Here is a 19,700-nt window from a genome sequence, read left to right as displayed (position 1 = left end):
CAATTTTACTTCCTTTTAAATTCTGATGCCTTTTATTTCTTTTTCTCACCTCATTGCTTTGGCTAGGACTTCCAGTATGATGTTGAAAAGGAGTGGTAAGAGTGCATATACTTGTCTTGTTCCTGATCTTAGAGGAAAAGCTTTCAAACTTTTCTTTTGTATGATGTTAGCTGTGGGCCTGTCATATATGGTCTTTATTATGTTGATATACATTCTTTCAATACTTAATTTGTTAAGAGTTTTTAGCACAAACTGATGTTGAATTTTGTCAAATGCTTTTTTTTTGGCATCTACTGAGATGATGATATGATTTGTTTCTTTTATTTTATTAATGTGATGTATCACATTAATTGATTTGCATATGTTGAACCATCCTTGCATCCCGGGGATAAATCCCACTTGACCATGGTGAATGATCCTTATTAATGTTCTCCTGAGCTTGATTTGCTGTATTTTATGTCATCTATATTCATCTGGGATATTGGCCTGTAGTTTTCTTTTCCTGTAGTGTCTTTTTCTGGTTTTGGTATCAGGGTAATGCTGGCCTTGTAACAAGAGTTTGTAAAAAGAGTTTCTTCCTCTTGAATTTTTTGAAAGAGTTTGAGAAGAATTAGCATTAATTCTTCTTTAAATGTTTAGTAAAATTCACCCATGAAGCCAACTGGCCCTGGGCTTTTTTCATTGGAAGATTTTTTTATTGCTGATTCAATTCCTTACTAGTATTTGGTCTGTTCAGATGATCTATTTCTTCCTGATTCAGTCGTGGTAGGTTGTATTTTTTTAAAAGAATTTTCCATTTCTTCTGAATTGTCCAGTTTGTTGGTGTTCTGATAGTCTCTTATGATCCTTTGTATTTCTATGGTATCAGGTGTAATGTCTCCTTTTTCACTTATAATTTTGTTGATTTGGGTCTCCTCCCTTTTTTCCATGATAAATCTAGCTAAATGTTTGTAAATTTTATTAATTTTCTTTAAAGAGCCAACTCTTAATCTGGTTAATCTTTTGTACTGTTTTCCTGTTCTTTATTTATTTCTGCTCTAATCTATATTATTTCTTTCCCTCTGCTAATTTTGGACCAGATTCTTTCTTATTCTTCTAGTTCCATAAAGTGTAGAGTTAGGTTGTTTCTTTGCGAGCTTTCTTGTTTCTTAATGTAGGTGCTTATTGATATGAACTTCCCTCTTAGAACTGCTTTTGCTGCATCTTATAAGTTTTGGTATGTTGTGTTTCCATTTTTGTTTATCTTAAAATACTTTTTAAAATTTCCCTTTTAATTTCCTCTTTGATCCATTAGTTGTTGAAGAGAGTGTTGTTTAGTTTCCATGTATTTGTGAATTTTTCGGTTTTCCTCCTGTTACTGATTTTTTAGTTTTATACCATTGTGATCAAAGAAGATACTTGGTATGGTTTCAGTCTTCCTGAATTTGCTAAGACATGTTTTGTGACCTAACATGTTGTCTATCCTAGAAAATGTTCCATGTGCCCTTGAGAAGAATGTGTATTATGCTGTTGTTGGATAGAATGTTCAGTAAATGTCTGTTTAGTCTACAGTGTTGTTCAAATCTGCTATTTCCTTATTGATTCTCTCTATGGATAATCTGTCCATTACTGAGAATGGGGTATTGAAGTCCCCAACTATGATTTTATTGCTATTTGTTTCTCCTTTTAGCTCTGTTAGTTTTTGCTTTATATATATTTTAGGTGTTCTGATGTTGGGTGCATAAATATTTACAATTGTTGTATCTTTTTACTGGATTGACCCATTTATCATTATAGAATAACCTTCTTTGTATCTTTTTACCATTTTTAGTTGAAAGTCTATTTTGTCTAATATAAGTATAGCTACCTCTGCTTTTTTTGGTTTCCATTTACTTGAAATACCTTTCTCCATTCCTTCTCTCACTCTGTGTCTTTAAAACTAAAGGAAGCATATCACTGGATATTGTATTTGTATCCACTCAACCATTATATGTCCTTTTTTTAATGTGTTATTTGTATTGTAATTTATTTTTATTGAGTTATAGTTGATTTACAATATTACATTAGTTTTAGATGTAGAACAAAGTAATTCAAAATTTTTATAGATTATACTCCATTTAAAGTTATTATAAAATGTTGGCTATATTCCCTGTGTTGTACAATATATCCTTGTAGCTTATTTATTTTATATATAGTAGTTTGTACCTGTTAATCCCCTACCCTATCTTGCCCCTCCCCCTTCCTTCTCCCCACTGGTAACCACTAGTTTGTTCTCTATATCTGTGTCTATTTTTGTTTTGTTATATCCATTTGTTTGTTTTATTTTTTACATTCCACATATAAGTGATAACACACAATATTTGTCTATGTCTGACTTATTTCACTTTAGCATAATACCCTCCAGGTCCATCTGCGTTGTTGCAAATGGCAAAATTGCATTCTTTTTTATAGCCGAGTAGTATTCCATTGTGTGTGTGTGTGTGTATGCATGTATGTATGTGGTATGTGTGTGTGGGTGTATGTATGTACATATACATATATATATATATATATATATATATATATATATATATATATATATATATATATATATAATATAGACACATACATCTTACCGAAAAACCCAAATGAACTTTTTGGCCAACCCAATGTGTGTGTGTGTGTATGTGTGTGTGTATACACACACACACACATATCCCACATCTTCTTTAAACATTTATCTGTTTATGAACACTTAGGTTGTTTCCATATCTTGACTATTGTAAATAATGCTGCTATGAACATTGGGGTGCATGTATCTTTTTGAACTAGTGTTTTCTTTTTTTTCTGGATATATACCCAGGAGTAGAATTGCTAGATTACATGGTAATTCTATTTTTAGTTATGTGACAAGCCTCCATAATGTTTTCCACAGTGGCTGCATCAATTTATATTCCCACCAACAGTGTGCAAGGGTTTCCTTTTCTCCACATCCTTGCCAACATTTGTTATTTATGTCTTTTTGATGATAGCCATTTTGAAAGGTATGAGATGATATCTCATTATGGTTTTGGTTTGCATTTCTCTAATAATTTGCATTGTTGCGCATCTTTTCATGTAGCTGTTGGCCATCTGTATTTCTTCTCTGGAAAAATATCTATTCAGGCCTTCTACTCATTTTTAAATTGGGTTGTTTGGGGTTTTTTTGATATTGAGTTGTATGAGCTGATAAATATGTTTTGGATATTAACCCCTTATTGGTCATATCATTTATAAATATTTTCTCCCATTCAGTAGGTTGTATTTTTCATTTTGTCAATGGTTTTCTTTGCTGTACAAAAGCCTTTAAGTTTAATTAGGTTCCATTTGTTTATTTTTGCATTTGTTTCCTTTATCTTAAGAGACAGATCCAAAAATATATTGCTACAATTTATGTCAATGAGTGTTCCTATGTTTTCTTCTTGGATTTTTATGGTTTCTGGTCTTACATTTAAGTCTTTAGTAAATTTTGGGTTTATTTTTACACATGGTGTGAGAAAATGTTCTAATTTTTTTTTTTTTACATATAGCCATCTGAAGTCCCAGCACCAATTATTGAAGAGACTGTCTTTCCCCCATTGTATATTCATGTGTTCTTTGTCATAGATTAATTGGCCATAAGTGTGTGGGTTTATTCTGGGCTCTCTATTCTGTTCCGTTGATCTATGTGTCTGTTTTTGTGCCATTATCATACTGTTTTGATGATTGTAGCTTTGTAGTATAGTCTGAAGTCTGGGAGCATGATACCTCCAGCTCTGTTTTTCTTTCTCAAGATTGATTTGGCTATTTGGGGTCTTTCGTGTTTCAAACAATTTTAGAATTATTTGTCCTACTTCTGTGAAAAGTGTCATTGGTATTTTGATAGGAATTGCACTGAATCTGTAGATTGCCTTGGGTCATTTAAACAATATTAATTCTTCCAATCCATGAACATGGTATATTTTCCCATCTGTTTGTGTCTTCAATTTCTTTCATTAGCATCTTGCAGTATAGGTATTTACCTCCTTTGTTAGATTTACTCCTAGGTATTTTATTCTTTTTGATGTAATGGTAAATGGGATAGTTTCTTAATTTATCTTTCTGATAGTTTGTAGTTAGTGTATAGAAATGCAACAGATTTCTTTGTATTAATTTTGTATCCTACAATTTTACCAAATTCATTGATGAGCTATAGTAGTTTTTTAGTGGTTTCTTTAGGATTTTCTATGTATAGTATCATGTCATCTGCAAACATTGACAATTGTACTTCTTCCTTTCCAATTTTGACTTCTTTTATTTCTTCTTCTTGTCTGATTGCTGTGGTTAGGACTAGGATACTATGTTGAATAAAAGGTGAGAGTGGGCATCCTTGTCTTGTTCCTAATCTTAGAGGAAATACTTTCAACTTTTCACCATTGAGTATGATATTAGATATGGGCTTACCATATATTGCCTTTATTATGTTGAGGTATATGCCCTCTATACCCACTTTGTGGAGAGTTTTTATGATAAATGGATGTTGAATTTTGTCAAAACTTTTTGTATCTATTGAGACGATCATATGATCTTTATTCTTCAGTTTGTTAAAGTGATCTATCACATTGATTGATTTACGGATATTGAACCATCTTACATCACTGGGATAAATCCAACTTCATCAAGGTGTATGATCCTTTTTATATACTGTTGGATTTGGTTTTCTAATATTTTTTTGAGGCTTTTTACATCTATGCTCATCAGTGATATTGGCCTGTAATTTTCTTTTTTTGTGTGATATCTTTGTCTGGTTTAGATATCAGGGCGATTCTTGGCTCATAGAATGAGTTTAGAAGCAATCCTTCCTCTGCACGTTTTTGGAATAGTTTCAGAAGGATAGGTGTTAACTCTTCTCTAAATGTTTGGTAGAATTCACCTGTAAAGCCATGTGTCCTTGACTTTTGTTTTGAGGAGTTTTGGGTTTTTTTAAATTACTGATTCAATTTAATTACTGGTAATTGGTCTGTTCATATTCTCTGTTTCTTACTAGTTCAGTCTTGGGAGATGGTACATTTCTAGGAATTTGTCCATTTCTTCTAGGTTATCCATTTTATTGGCATATAGCTGTTCATAGTAATCTCTGTGATCCTTTATATTTCTGTCGTATTGGTTGTAACTTCTCCTCTTTTATTTCTGATTATATTGATTTGACCCCCCTTTTTTGATGATTCTCACTAAAGATTTATCAATTTCATTTGTCTTTTCAAAACACCAGCTCTTAGTTTTATTGATCTTGTCTTTTTTTTTAGTCTCTTTTTCATTCATTTCTGCTCTGGTCTTTATGATTTCTTTCCTTCTACCCACTTTGCAGTTTGTTTGTTCTTCCTTTTCTAGTTCCTTTAGGTGTAAACTTAGGTTGTTTAAGTTTTTTCTTGTTTCCTGAGGTAGGCTTGTATCACTATAAACTTCCATCTTAGAACTTCTTTTGCTTCATTTCATAGATTTTGGATGATAGTGGTTTTTGTTTTCATTTACTCCAGGTATTTTTAAAAATTTCTTCTTTGATTCCTTCAGTGATCCATTGATTGTTTAGTAGCATATTGTTTAGTGTCTATGTGTTTGTGTTTTTGCAGTTTTTTCCTTCTAGTTGATTTCTAGTCTCATAGTGTTGTGGTTGAAAAAGATGATTGACACAATTTCCATTTTCTTAAATTTACTGAGGCTTATTTTGTGGCCTAGCATGTGATCTATCCTGGGGGAAGTGTTCCATGTGAACTTGAAAATAATGTGTATTCTGCAGCTTTTGGATACAATGTTCTATATATATCTATTAAGTCCATTTGGTTTAATGTGTCATTTAAGGCCTGTGTTCCCTTATTGATTTTCTGTCTGGATGATCTGTCCACTGATGTAAGTAGGGTGTTAAAGTCCCCTACTATTATTGTGTTACTGTCAATTTCTCCCTTTATGTCTGTTAATATTTGCTTTATGTATTTTAGGTGCTCCTATGCTGGGTGTGTATATATTTACAATTGTTATATCTTCTTTTTGAATTGGTCCCTTGATCATTATGTAGTGTGCTTTTTTTCTCTTATAGCGTCTGTATTTTAAAGTCTATTTTATCTAAGTATTGCTACGCCAGCTTTCTTTTTATTTCCATTTGCATAGAATACCTTTTTCTATCCCCTCACTTTCAGTCTGCGTGTGTCTTTAGATCTGAAGTGAGTCTCTTGTAGGCAGCATACATATGGTTTTGTTTTTGTATCCGTTCAGCCACTCTGTGTCTTTTGACTTGTGCAGTTAGTCCATTTACATTTAAGGTAGTTATTGATATGTGTGTTGTTACTGCCATTTTGTTAATTGTTGTTTTTGTAGGTCTTTTTTGCTCATTTCTTCTTCTGTTCACTTCCCTTGTGATTTGATGACTATCTTCAGTGTTGAGTTTTGATTCCCTTCTATTTTGTGTGTGTGTATCATTTATATATCATATATATATGATTGTTTTAAGTTGCTAATCTCTTGATTTCAAATGCATTTTTACAACCCTGAATTTTTACTCTCCTCCCTCCATGATTACTTTTTGACATCATATTTTACATCTTCTTGTTTTGTGTATCCTTTAACTACTTATTGCAGATATAAATGATCTTACTACTTTTGTCTTTTAACCTTCCTACTAACTTTGAACTTGGTTGATTTACTACCTTTACTGTATATTTGCCTTTACCAATGAGCTTTTTCCTTTCAGAATTTTCATGTTTGTAGTTGTGGCCTTTTCTTTTTCACTTAGAGATGTCCCTTTAACATTTCTTGTAAAGCTGGTTTGGTGGTGCTGAATTCTTTTAACTTTTGCTTTTCTTTAAAACTTTTTATCTCTCTATCAAATCTGAATGAAACCCTTGCCAGGTAGAATATTCTTGATTGTAGGTTTTCCCCTTTCATTGCTTTAAGTATGCCATGCCATTCCCTTCTGACTTACAGAGTTTCAGCGGAAAAGTCAGCTGATAGCCTTATGGGAGTTCCCTTGTACATAACGTGTTGCTTCTCCCTTGCTGCTTTTACCTTTCTCTCTATATCTTTAATTTTTGCCATTTAAATTACAGTGTGTCTTGGTGTGTTCCTCTTTGGATTGATCCTGCTTAGGACTCTCTCTGCTTTCCAGACCTGGATGTCTGTTTCTTTTCCCAGGGTAGGGAAGTTTTCAGCTATTATGTCTTCAAATATGTTCTCTGCCCCTTTCTCTCTTCTTCTGGGACCCCTATAATGTGAATGTTAGTACTCTTGATATTGTCTCAGAGGTCTGTTAATTACTCCTCATTTCTTTTCATTCTCTTCTCTTTTTTTCTGTTCAGCTTCAATGATTTCCACTGCTCTGTTTTCCAGCTTGCTGATCCAGTCCTTTGTATCATATAATCTACTTACTTTTGATTCCTTCTAGTGTGTTCTTCATTTCAGTTATTGTATTCTTCATCTCTGCTTCTTTTTTTTTTAATTGGGATATAGTTGTTTTACCATGTTGTGTTAGTTTCTACTGTACAGCAAAGTGGAGTTCCCTGTGCTATACAGCAGGTTCTTATTAGTTATCTATTTTATACATATTAGTGTATATATGTCAATCCCAATCTCCCAATTGGTTCTTCTGGTTCTTCTTTGTATTTTCTCTTTGAATAAAACTTCTAAATTCTCATTTTGTTCATCCATTCTTCTCCCGACTTTTTGATCATCTTTACAGTCATTCCCTTGAACTCTTTATCAGGAAGATTGTTTATCTCCACTTCACTTAGTTCTTCTTCTAGGGTTTTATTTTGTTCCTTTATTTGAAACATGTTCCTCTATCACCATATTTTTGCCTAATTTGCTGGGTTTACTCCTATGTATCTAGTAGTTTGGTTATAGTTCCTGACCTTGAAGAAGTGGCCTTTTGCAGGAGATATTCTCTGCATCCGAGTAGCACACTTTCCTTTGACCACCAGAGCTATATACTCTAGGGATGCCCCCATGCAGGTTGTGTGAGTCCTTCTATTGTGGTAGGCTTACTACTGTTGGAGGTCTGGTAGGTGTGGCTGGCCCTCGGCCTGGTTGGTTGCTAGGTTATGACTTTGCAGAGGCTGCTGGCCACTGGTTGGTGGGGCTGGGTCATGAGGTGATTGGCTGTAGAACCCCAGGGGGGTCCCAGGGCTAGTGTTGGCTCACTGGTGGGCAGAAGGCAGAACCAAGTTCTGGGGTGTATGGTTGCAGGGCTGGGGTTTCCAGATCTAGTGTTGTCCTGCTGGTGGGCAAGGCCAGGGCCCAGGTGTTCCCAGGGTTAGTGCCAGCTCACTGGTGGGTGCACATGGATCCTAGAATCTCTGGCTACAGGGCCCCAGTGCTGGTGTCGGCCCCCTGGTGGGTGGGACCAGTGCCTGACACTTCTGGCTACAGGTTCTGGGGTGTCCTGAATCTTGTGTGTGTCTACTGTTTTGTTGACTGGATCCCAGGGCTGCTGGCTGAGGGGCCTTAGGTGCATCAGAGCTGGTGCTGCCCTGCTGGTGGTCTGAGTCTTGCCACTCCAAGCTGCAAGGCTGCAGTGGTCCTGGGGATGATATTGGCCCACTGGTGGCAGAGTTCAGTCCCAGGCTCTCAGGCTACAGGACCCTGGGTGTGCCAGAGCTAGTGCATGCACACTGGTGTGTGGGACAGGATCCTGGGCCCTCTAGTAAACAGTGTATCCCAGGGCAGCTTTGGGCTCACTCAGAGGGGCAGGCTGATTGCTAGTCAGTGAGGCTGTGTCCCCACCAATATAATTGCTCGGCCTGAGGCATCCCAGTACTGGTACCAACAGGCTGGTGGGTGGATGAGGGTCCAAGTGCTAATAAGCTAGAGGAAGGATTCCAAAATGGGGCTTGCCAGCACCAGTGTCCTCATGGTAGAACAAGCTCCCAAAAATAGCTGCCATCAGTGTCTACATCATCCCAACTGGATGAGCTCCAGGTGCCTCCTGCCTCTCTGGGAGACTCTCCGAGAACACCAGGTAGGTCTGACCCAGGGTCCTTTAAAATTACTTCTTCTACACTGGGTCCCAGCGCATGTGAGATTTTGTGTGCACCCTTTAAGAATGTAGTCTCTATCATAACTCTTTGGGTCTCCTGAAAGTAAGCCCCCTGGCCTTCAAAGCCAAATGTTCTGGGGGCTCATCTTTCCGGTGCAGGACCCCTGGGCTGGGGAGCTCGATGTGGAGCTCAGACCCATTCCTCCTTGGGGAAAATTTCTGCAATTGTAATTAATCTCCCATTTGTGGGTTGCCTACTCAGGGGTATGGATCTTGACTATACAGTGACTCCACCCCTACCTGTCTCATGATTCCTTCTTTATATCTTCAGTTGTAGACCTTTTCTGCTAGATTCTGGTCTTTCTCATCAATAGATGCTCTGTAAACAGCTGTGATTTTGGTGTGCCTGTGAGAGGAGGTGAGCTCAGGGTTTTCCTATCTGACATCTTGGCCCAAGTCTCCATTCTGTCTTTTGACTAGAATACTTAATCCACTTACATTTAAGGTAATTATTTATAGGTAAGGACTACAATTATCATTTTGTTAATTGTTTTCTGGCTGTTTTGTAGACCCATTGTTCCTTGTTTCTTATCTTGCTATCTTTTTTTGTGTTTTGATGTCTTTGGTCAGTATGTTTGACTTCTTTACTATGTACTTTTGTGTGATTACCACAGGTTTTTCCCTTGTGGTTACCATGAGGCTTACATAAAGCATTTGAAAATTGTAACACCCTATTTTAAGCTGATAACAACTTAACTTCAAGGCATTCCCAAACTATACAGTTTTACTCCTCCTCTCCCTCACAAGTTTATGTCACAGTTTACCTTTTATACTGGGTAACCATACAGATAATTATAGTTATTTTTACCACTTTTTTTTTTTAACTTTTAGAGTTGTAAATGTATTATGTGCCACTATTACCATATAACAGAATCTGACTATATATTTATCATAACCAGTGAGTTTTACACTACCTTCTTGTGGTATTATGATGTTAATTAGTGTCCTTTTATTTCCACTTAAAGAACTCCCTTTAGCATTCCTTGTAAGACAGGTCTAGTGGTGATGAACTCCCTCTGTTTTTATTTGTCTGAGAAAGTCTTTACTTTTCCTTCATTTTTGAAGGACAGCTTTGCTGGGTATAGAATTCTTGGTTGACAGTTTTTTCTTCCAATATTTTGAATGTATCATCCCATTCTCTCCTGGTGTGAAAAGTTTCTGTTGAGAAATCCATTGATAATCTTATGGAGTTTCTTAGTATATAAATTCTCTCTTTTCTCTTGCTGCTTTCAGAATTATTTCTTTCTCTTTGACTTTTGACAATTTAATTAGAATCTGTCTCGATGTAGCCCTATTCAGATTCAACCTTTTTGGGGTCTTTTGGGCCTCTCTTTTAAGATTTGGGAAATTTTCAGCCTTTATTGCTTTAAATATACTTTTTGTCCCTTTCTCTTTCTATTCTTCTGGAATTCCCATAATGCAGATATCATTTGTTTTGATTGTGTCCCATAAATCCTTTCTTTACTCTTTTTTATTCTTTTTTTTTTTTTTTTGCTTTCTTTACTCTTTTTAATTTTTTTTGCTTTTGCTCCTCTGATGGGATAATTTCAAATATCCTGTCTTCTAGGTCACTGATTCTTTCTTCTGCATGGTTGAGTCTGCTTTTGAAGCTGTCTATTGAATTCTTCAATTCAGTTATTGTATTTTTCAGTTCTCGGATTTCTTTTTTTGTTTTTTGTTTTTTGTGGGGTTTTTTTGGAGGGTTTCTATTTCTCTTTGTTGAAATTCTTATTTTGTTCACACATTGTTTTCCTAATTTTGTTTACTTGCCTGGGTGTTCTTGTAGTTCACTAAACTTTTTTAAGAGAGCTATTCTAAATTCCTTGTCTGACAGTTCATAGTCCTCCATTTCTTTACGGTTAGCTGTTGGCGCTTTATTAGTTTTCTTTGGTGGTATCATGTTTACCTGATTTTTATGATCCTTGATTCCTTACATTGGTGTCTCTGCATTTGAGTCCTCTTCCAGACTTTATAGGTTCACTTTGGCAGAGATAGTTCTTCACCAGTCAGCTCAGTTTGAGTGTCTGGACATATCTTCTGGTAATGTCCTAGACTGATATGTCTTGCTATCAGTGTCTATTTTTGTGCAAGGCCACTGTCTGAGCTCTGGTGTCAGGCAGGAGATTTGGGGAGCTGCTGCTGGCTGAGAACAGTTGGATAGGACTGCTGGCTTGGTTCTCTGCCCAAGCAAGGGTGTAGGATGAGCTGATGACCTACACATTTGCCTGGATTCTCTGGTCAGGCTGACTAGACAGTCAGAACTGGGTACTATACTCATCAGTAGATGGCGCTATGAATTAACTTCTCTGCACTGGCAGGGCAGCAGGATGGGCCTCAGGGCCTGCACAGCTTGTTGTTTGGGAATCTGAATTGGGCAAGACTGTGCACTGAATTCCCCAGCCACATGAGGCCATTAGTTTACTCTACAGAAGGGGAAAGCCACAGGCTGTGTTCTCTGTTCAAGTGCCACTGTAAGCAGGGCTGTTGAATGGGATACACAGCTTCCCATGGGCTCTGTTTATGTTCCCCAGTTGGGTGGGCTGAAGGCTGTATCCAGCAATGAGCAGGGCTATGAATTCTCTTCCCTGCCCAGGAGAGCATAAGAACTGTCTCCAAGCCTGGCAAAGCTTTTCATTTGTGGTCTTGACTCAAACCAACTGACACCCCAGGTTCCCTAGCCAAACAGGACCACTGGGTTTGCTCTGCAGATGATCAGCTCTGTCTGCCATACCCTCTGCATGAGCACTGTTAGGCTATGCAGCTTCCAGGTGTTCTGGCCAGCCATTTTGATCAGGCAGGGCTGGGAGCTAATCAGCAGTGGGCTGGGATATGACTCAGCTTCCCTACCTGTGTGGGGGCACCTAGTGGTAAGGCCGGCAAAGCTCTTTGTTTGTGGACCCAAATCAGGCAGACCTGTACCCTGCCAAGTTTCCCGAACAGACTGTGCCACTGTCTCGGCTCTGCAGATGAGCAAAGCCACTGGTTGAGACCATACCTGGGTGCTGCAGGTAGGAACTCATACTGCCAAAATCCAAGTGCTGATTATTGCAAGCCCCTTCTTCCCTTTCCTGTCACAACCAGATTCCCAGTAGTTGAGTCCCGCAGATACCCTGCAATCCCTGTGAGACAAGATTGGAGTGGAGCTTCTCAACAAGTGACCCACAATGCTGGGTGAGCTGAATGTCCACCCTGGGCTTTCTTTTCTTACTGGAGGAACTGGAGGCTCAAGGGAGACCTCTTGGCATGGTGCTGCCCCAGCCTGGGGGAGGGTCAATGTAGTCAGCATGTTGCCACTCCTCTTATTCTAATATAGGCTCTCTTGGTCTCTAGTTTAAAGTGATGCTTCAGTCTCTCCCCCGTATTCTAGGGTTCTTTCAGTGGTGTCTTGTCCGTGAATAGTGGTTAGTTGTTCGCCTTGTGAGGGAGAGCCAAGTCAGGAACAACCTATGTCACCACATTGGTGACGTCAGTCCTAACATAAGAAACTTTACCTCTCTGAACTTCAGTTTGTTTTCTGCAAAATAGGAATATGAATGAAATCCACTTTGTAATTAAAATATTATGTGAGAATTCTTGGTAAACCATTAAATTCCATTCAAGTGTTGGCTCTTATTAATAAGTAGGAAAAGCAGGTTAGGCGAAGGGACAAATTTGAGGGTATGATCAGGAGTATTAACTATTGAGGTAAAGAGTGTTGAGTGGAGAAAGTCCTTGGGATACTTCTGGAAAGGCACTAGATACTGAAAAAAATGGTATAACATTGTCAATAAGAGCAGTGCTTTGGACCAGACTGTCTGGGTTTGGATCTTGAGTCCACTACTTACTATCAATGTTACTTCCCTGAGCCCCACTTTCCTCATTTGTAAAGTGAAGAAACTTAGAGAGTTATAATGAGGGTTAAGTGAGTTAATATACCTGAAGTTATTTTAAAACACTCAGTAAATATTTGGTATTTGATGATATATTAAATATTATTTATCATAACTCTATAAAAATGATCTTTCTCCAAAGTTTGGTAGTTAAAAGAAAAGTGATATTTTACTACTGAGATGCATGATTATGAAAAATAGTTTTGCTAATAATGCGTCTAAGAGGTATCTAATGTTCTTTTAAAACATATGTTTTATTAACAATTTTAAGGATTTTTTTTCATTTAGCTATAAAATACTATAACCTGAAACACTATAACCTGAAATACTATAACAGGCACAATTCACTGTTTTATAGTCTTAAAGATCCAGTGTTACAAATTTCTTATCTTTTTTTTTTCATTTTTAAAAATTTTATTGAAGTATAGTTGATTTACAATGTTATATTAATTTCTGCTGTACAGCAAAGGGACTCAGTTATACACATATATATACATATTCTTTTTCATATTTTTTGCCATTATGGTTTATCACAGGATACTGAATATAGTTCCCTGTGCTATATAGTAGGACATTGTTGTTTATCCATCTTACATATCACAGTTTGCATCTGCTAATCCCAAACTCCCAATCCATCCATCCCCCGACCCTTTCTCCCCCTTGGCATTTTCCACATGAAGGATTTTTTCCCCTTAGGCTAGATTCCCAGAAATAAAATGACTAGGTTTAAGGTTAAGAATATTAAGCCCCCTGAGACACATTTTCAGGCATCTAGTTTAAGAACAACATCTAAATAGTGAAGCTACCTTAATGGCACACATGCCATCAGGCCTACTGCTGAGTCATCTTATTTGTGCAGGCTCTCTGGGGGCACCACTTTGCACTAAAATTAGGTCTTTGCCTCTACACTGAACCCCAAACAATTTCTTATCTTTTTAAACATACCATACAGAACAAAACACCACCCAAAAAAGTTGCAAATATTTGTGTTAAAAACTTTTAAAATCTTAAAAAAAAAACACAAATATTTGCTTAAAATATTGGCCACAAAAGCAAGTATTTGCCTTAAAACAAAAAAAAGTATTCTCTTTATGTATTATAGCAAAAATGAGGGTATCTCTCTCTCCCTTTTTTCTCTTAATTGACAAGGATAACTTTTCACAGAGGGAGCGTGCTTGAAGAGACCTTCCCAGTGACAGCTACCTTTCAGCCAGGTTGCCCTGCTGTGTGTCACCCATGCTTTAGCTTGGCTAAAGTAGTCTCTTCACTGAGAAGGTGTTGCTTTGGCAAAGGGTTTAGTCTACCTGACAAGTAATGAATTTGAACTCATTCTTCTTTAAAAGCACAGGATCCTGAGGAAACAAACAGGTTGCAGTTATGGTACATTCAAACACACTGAAAAGGGGATGTTAAAAGATTAAAAGCCTAGTGTTATCTGACCCTCGGGAGGAAGCAATACCGCAGTTTACTCACCAATCTTCATTTCACAGCTTCTCCACAGAGCAACATCTCTGTAGATTAGGGAATTAACCTCAGATCAAAGGCTAGACCTGATTGGTTTGAGTTTAATCCCATCCCTTTGATTGGTTCAGAGCATGTGTGCTAATTCCAACCAATAAGACAAAAGAAAATGTTTGCTAGAATCTTCAGAGACAGTTTTTCTTTACTCTAAAAAGAATACCATCTCTCTCTTCTGCCATTGCTACTGGCAGACATCCAGCTGCCATACTGAGAAGGAGCTAAATCAATTCGAGTTAATTTTATATTACTTACAAAAGTGGACTAACAGATATAGAAAGTATGTTATCAAAACTATATTTCAGGTTACTGGATGTTTTATGGTTAAAGGGATTCTGAAAGAGAAAGCAATGTTATAATAAAAGTATTAGAGTCAGACAAAATTGGATATTAGTTTTGACTCCATCTCTTACAAACTCTGTGACCTTGGGCAAATTACTAAACATCTCTGATTGTCAGTTTCTTCACCTATGAGATATCTACCCTATTTCAAATGAAGATAAATGTGCTTAACTAAAAATAAGGGATACTTATTAAAAGAGAAGTGCAGAGCAATGTAAGCAAATTTTGCTTTTTTAATGCTTTTCCTACAAACAGTTATCTCTACCCATATTTCAGTCAGAAATTCCCAGAAACTTCTGTAAGGTGAAAATCTGTATACCATGCACTAATTGAAATATATTTCTAGCAGAACAGGATTTTGTGAAGGGGCAAGGTGACTTTGAATGGAATGCTGTAGGCACAATGCTTTCTAAATTAGATGGTATGAAAAAGGATATTTCAGAAAAAATAAATCATGTTGGTGGATTTCAATACGTCTCTATAATTAACATTCAAGGGGACTTCATTAGGTGATTACATCATCCTTGTGAAATATTACTTGGTTAAAAATATAATTCTGAAACTGTAATACATAACCTGAATGCTTTGGGCAGATGGAATTACTTTCCTCTAGGACCTCAAGGTGCTTGACAAACATTTATTCACTTCTGCTTTGCCTCTGTAAGTCAGGTCAAGGTTTTTGTTTTAAGGATTGGAAAACTGAGACCCATGGAGTATTTGGGAGACTTGGTTATGACAGTCCATCTGCTTCCAACATTGAAAAGCAGATGATTTTATAAAGTTACTTACTTCCATTTTTTATCAATCCACCATCCTGTGCTTGGTGTAAATATTCCAGTATTATATAGATACCTTTTTAAAGTATCAGAGTTGGGATTCTGTCATGGGCTGAATTGTGTCCCCCTAAAATTCAATATTGAAGTCCTAACTCTCAGTACTTTAGAATATAAGTCTACTGTATTTAAAGACAGGGACTTTGAAAAGGTAATTTAGTTTTTAGCTTCACTTTATGAGGTAATTAGGGTAGATCTTAATCCAATATGATTGGTGTCCTTATAAGAAGAGGAGATTAAGACCCAGACACTTACAGAGGGAAGACCATGTGAAAATATAGAAAATCAGCCATCTACAAGCTAAAGAGAGAGGCCTATGAGAGAAACTAACCCTGCCCACCATTTGATCTCAGACTTCCAGCCTCCAGAGCTGTGAGGAAATAAATTTCTTCTGTTTAAACCACTTAGCCTGTGGTTCTTTGTTATGGCTGCTCTAGCACACTAATACAAATCCCATGGGAGTTTGGATCCTGGAGCAGAGAAGGTTATATATTGCAAATCTTGCCTTCTCCTTAAATTCTTGTAGTCTGAAGGAGTAATTCCTAAGTCCTCAAAACCGCTAGGATTCAGATAGGAGGCTTGCATGTTGGGTCTTCTTTTTGGAACTGAGTAAGACTTAAATGCCTGAACTCACCAATTCTAACTCTAGTCGACTTCCACCTGTTCTTAACCCCCGACTCAGGCTGCACTTTGTGACTTGCAGTTGTAGGAAGTCCCAGGGATGGAGGTTCTACTCTAGGACCTGTCACTAATGAGCTAGATTGTAATAGTAGGTCAGTTGACTATTGGTCTCAGTTTGTTTATCTGTACAATGAGTGAAGTAATTTTAACAACAGCTTAAAGTTCATTCTGGCTCTTAAATTTTGGTTCTAATACACAGATAATGATAGTTTAAGGGAAAGAAAAAAATTTTAGCAAAATATGGTTCATGACCCAAATCCAACCCACTGCTTGTTTTTACACAACTCATGAGCTAAGAATGGTTTTACATTTTTTAGTAGTTGTTTTTAAAAGTTAAAAGAAGGATCATATTTATATCAAGTGCTTTATAATATGTCATGCACGGTACTAAATCTTTGCATTTTTAAATTTATTTAATCTTTACAACAATCCTATGAAGTAGGTGCTACTTTTCATTTTATAGATGAGCAAACTGAAGTAAGTAATCAAAGGTTACACAATGAATGCATTTCAAATTCTACTGGAATTCACACTCAGAGAGTCTTACCCCAGAGCCTGTGCTCTAAAACTGCCTCCCCACTTTAAAAAGAGTCCAATGCTATGAGGTTAGTATATTGAGTACCAAAACAGAGGTGCTAACAACACATTCTGGAGCGTTCCCTGGAAAAAAGATCACTGTGTTTCAGAGAAGCAAGAGAAAGCTTTGTAGGAGAATGAGGGAACACTAGATTTCAACCTCAATTAAGCAAAATTCTATCCCCCCCAGAAGAATTCTATTCTTCTCATTAATAGACCCATATTATTTAAAAATGTATTTAATTATTGTTATATTAACTGTTATATTGATGAATAATATTTAATTATTATTTTTAAAATTTGTGGACATTTGTTTTCTCTCTTTTATATAAGTCCTTGTGTAATATCCTAGATTTTGCCTCTTGGTCCAGAAAACCTAAAGTATTTACTCTCTGCCACTTTACAGAAAAGTTTGCTGGCCTCTGCTCTAGAATATTAAAGTGTAAAAAGAAATTTGGGTGATTGGAAATATGATTGACACCATTCATATTAACCTTTCTCTCCTTTATTAGCAAATTGTTGTCAGTAAAATTAGGTACATTTCAGCTATGATGATGCTAATTATATTTTAATTTTTAATATATCATTTTAAGTTTAAGACGTGATTATTGTTTGAATGGCAGAAATAAAAATGTCTTTTGAATGATGACAAAATGGGAATAAATGTATGCAAAGAAGCATCATACAGTGACTGTTTTAACCAGATATTCATATGTTGTTCCTATCCATGCAATGATAACTGATAACAAATGTTCTAGATATATAAAAAGCAACAATGAGGTAAATCTTAATACAAAGTACCACGAACCTAAGACAGATGTGCTACATCCTCTATTTGGAGTTTAGTTTATTATTTTGCTTATTTATTTATCCATGTACCCCCATATGGAAATTTCCCCACTACACACACTCATGATCTGCATAAAAACATTGCCATTATTTGTGTGAAATTAAATGTGAGTTAGAAACTGAGCATGAGTAATTCCTATTGCTTTCGCTGGGTACTTACGTTTTAAAAAAAGAATACATATGGTCCAATGAGCTGAGAATTTTTAGTCCTGAGTTCTTTTTCAGTTTGACCTAGGCCCAACAAAATGTTCAAAATCTGTTCTGCAGAAATGCTAACACATTGCTATTTCTCTAAGTGTTGAAAACTGGATTCAGAATTTTTATACAACTGTACTATTTTAGTGACTCTACCCTCACTATATCCGGTAGTGCATGAAACACCTCAAGAGGCAAATTCTAGCAAAATCAAAACCCTGGGTGTTCTATCATCTCTTCAAACACAACATGGGTGAAAGTCCAAGCACCTTGCCAAGCTAATAAATTATCCTCCTGTCTGCTGTATTTCTGAAAAATAGTACTAAAATTCACTCCAGGGATAAAACCTCATAGTCTTATTTTTTTTCCTCTATGGCTTCAACAACTAATCAGTTACTAAAACTGTAAACCTTTATCATGGACCTACTACAGGTTTTAACATCTAATTACTTCACATATACATATTTCTAATTGTCATCATAATCTTGCAAAGTAGTTTTTATAATTTGATAAAACATCTTAGCCTCAGAGAGATTAAATAAACTGCATGCTTATGTATCTGCTAAATTCTACAGTCTAGATTAAAATCTAGTACGTCCGATTGCAAAGCCTTGATCTTCCCAAGTATTAATGATTTTTCATTCACACAAGTTCTCCTATCCTTCTGTTCCTTTCCATTCCCGACACCCCCCACCAGCTGGCTCAGGTGCCAGTCATGTCCCTCTTACCAACTTCACAAGCTCCATTTTCTCCCCATTCAAGCATCTGCCCACTCCCCCTGTTACTGATCTTTCAATAATATGAATGGGGGAGAGAGCACTTTGAAAACTTCCGTAATCGACTCCAGAACAATATCTGTCCTTTTGAACTTCTATTGTTCTAATATTAGTTTAATATATGAGTCTAATATAAGGATTAATTTGTCCTTGTATGATAACTTTGTCATCTCTTTTCCTATTAGAGTCAAAGATTTTGGCAGGCAGGAATTTATACCCAGTAAATATTGCTGAACATATGAAAATTCAACACTTGTTTTTCTGCTCCCTAAAAGAATACATTTGGTTGTTTGTTTCTTCTTTTCTAAGTAGTTATTTTCCCCTTCCTGAAACTCAACAAGGCATTAAAGGAAATAAAATAACAGAAGGAACTTACCACAAAAAAACTTTTTTATAAATGTGTGTTTGCAAAGGAAGACAATTCAGCTTTTCCTAGGGAGACTTTTACATCAGTTTGAATACCATTCAAATGACTGTCTTTGCTAAATCTTCCATCTTATTGCCGTCTTTGTGAATGTCAGGGCATCAGGGAGTTCAAGGTGAGGTTTTACCCACATGGTGTAAAGCAACACTCTGTCCCCACTTGAATTTTCAAAGATCACTTTATATTGTCTACATATCTCAAAATAGCGCTGCCCTTCTTTGCTGTGGCACTGCACTGTGAACTCCTATTCAATTTGTTATCCACCATCCTCCCCAAATCTCACTCAGCATGACAGTTTCCTGAGTAATACCCCCATAATTTGAATCTGCGCTGAGAGTTATTTTCTCTCAGGTGCATATATTATCTTGCATGTCTCTGTATTAAACCTCATTTCACTTTTGTTCAACCAGTGCCCTGAATTATCTATTTCCTGCTGGGTTTGTAATATGTCATCGTCTTTATCTCCTCTACCTGAAAGCTTTGTGCTGTTTGCAAATTTGGTCAATATCGCATTGACCTTCTTTTCAAGGTCAACTGTAAAAAGGATTGGATGGTAATGATGGGCTCAGGCTCACACCCTAATGGAGCACACAGGAC

The sequence above is a fragment of the Balaenoptera ricei genome, chromosome 1, assembly GCF_028023285.1.
Source record: "Balaenoptera ricei isolate mBalRic1 chromosome 1, mBalRic1.hap2, whole genome shotgun sequence".
Taxonomy (NCBI): Eukaryota; Metazoa; Chordata; class Mammalia; order Artiodactyla; family Balaenopteridae; genus Balaenoptera; species Balaenoptera ricei.
This window is presented reverse-complemented; position numbering follows the sequence as displayed.